At 36.1% G+C, this 2,065-nt stretch overlaps 1 non-coding gene across 1 annotated transcript; it reads right to left on the reverse strand.

Moving 5' to 3' along the window:
* Positions 1-999: 999 nt before the first annotated feature.
* LOC128280997 (small nucleolar RNA R71) lies at positions 1,000-1,106 on the reverse strand. Its single transcript, XR_008271214.1, has one exon. It is a non-coding gene; the product is annotated as a small nucleolar RNA R71 (small nucleolar RNA).
* Positions 1,107-2,065: the final 959 nt, after the last annotated feature.

The raw sequence follows: 2,065 nt of genomic DNA on the forward strand, positions 1-2,065 counted from the left end.
CCCTTATTCCTTCATCTTTGTTTCGACTTTGAGAGAAGAAGAAGAAGATGAACACCCTCTCTCTCTCTCTTTCTTCTATTATTCATCCCTATCATTTTTTTAATTCATTTTATTAGAATTATTTAAATCATTTGTTAACTTAAAATTATATTAAATTAGAATTAGTGGAGCATCATCATTTCTTGGCCTGCCACTATATGTATTATGGGTAAATTGACATGCAAAACCACTCTTTTTAATACATGCACTAATAGACCATTATAAAAATTAACCTATCACATTTCTAAAGTGTTTCATATAAGTCCATTTTAATAAATTCACTTAAAAATGACCAAATTAATGCTTGAAACTTTCATACATGCATTTACTCACATCATGAACATAGAATATAACTTTTAATTATTTATAAAACTCGGTTTTTGTGGTCCTGAAACCACTTTCCGACTAGGGTCTAATTAGGACTGTCACAGCATAACTCGTAGAAACTGAAGAGAAATAAGGTGAAACCTAAGAAACATAGAGGAAGGACAAGAGGAAGATATTCATAACACAACCGAGGAGATGGCTGAAAATCAGGAAAATCCGCTACCTCCTGCGATTGCTGCTGATCCAATAAAGCAGAATCCTGCACCACGTACTATGTATAATTATGCTAAACCTAATTTAACAGGAACTGAGTCGAGTATAGTAAGGCCTATTGTTGCTGCAAATAATTTTGAACTGAAGCCTAACACGATTCAATTGATACAACAATTTTTTCAGTTTGATGGTTTACAGGATGAGGATCCAAACACTCATTTGGCAAATTTTCTAGAATTCTACGACATATTTAAAATCAATGGTATTTCTGATGATGCCATTTGCCTTTAGTTATTTCACTTTTCATTAAGGAATAAGGCCAAATAATGGTTGAACTCGTTACCACGAGGGCCAATCACTACTTGGGAACAAATGACCAAAAAGTTTTTACTTAAATATTTTTCGTCAGCTAAAATGGCTAAGTTGAGGAATGATATTTCTTCTTTTGTACAGATGGATCTAGAAACACTCAATAATGCATGGGAGAGATACAAGGATCTATTGAGAAGGTGCCCTCACCATGGGTTACCTCTATGGTTGCAGGTTCAGACGTTTCACAATGGCCTGAATCCTTCAACCAGACAAATAATCGACCCAGCTGCTGGGGGGACTATCAATAATAAGACACATGAAGAGGCTTATGAATTTATAGAAGAGATGTCACTGAATAATTATCAGTGGCAAGTCATGAGGACAAAGTTGACGAAAGCAGCTGTCATTTTTAATGTCGATTCGGTCACGATGCTCTCTAATCAGGTAGAACTTTTGAATAGAAAATTTGATGGTTTACTTGGTTCGTCACAGGTTCACCCAGTAATACAATGCAATACAAGTGGAGGTGGAACGAATAATACAAAATACCCACCTATTGGCTAAAACATGGAAAGCGGGCAACTAAATTATATGGGTAATAATCCTCGACCTCAAAATAATCCTTATAGTAACTCTTACAATACAGGTTGGAGGAACCACCCAAATTTCTCATGGGGTGGCCAAGGGAATCAAAGACCACCACCCCTTCCAGGCTTCCAACAACAACCTTACCAGCTAAAGAAAAAGCTGAACCTTAAAGAGATGATTGCAAAATTAATTTCAGTAGCGGAAACCCATTTTTAGAACACTGAACTTGCACTTAAAAATTAGCAAGCATCGATCAAAGGGTTTGAGAATCAAATTGGATAGTTGGCTAAGATGATTTCAGAAAGACCACAAGGAAGTCTACCTAGTAACACCGAACCCAACCTAAAAGAGCATGTCAAAGCAGTTACACGAAGGAGTGGGAAACTGTTAGTAGAATCTGAAAAGAAGCCATTACAAGAAGCTGAAAAAAACAAAGGAGATCAGGTAAAAACCGAAAACAATGACAATCCAATGCCAAAGGAATATAACCCACCAATCCCATATCCAGAAAGTTGAAGAAAGACCGCATGGATGCACAATTCAGTAAATTTCTTGAACTTTTTAAACAACTGCATATTAACTTACC

Source organism: Gossypium arboreum, chromosome 9, assembly GCF_025698485.1.
Source record: "Gossypium arboreum isolate Shixiya-1 chromosome 9, ASM2569848v2, whole genome shotgun sequence".
NCBI lineage: Eukaryota > Viridiplantae > Streptophyta > Magnoliopsida > Malvales > Malvaceae > Gossypium > Gossypium arboreum.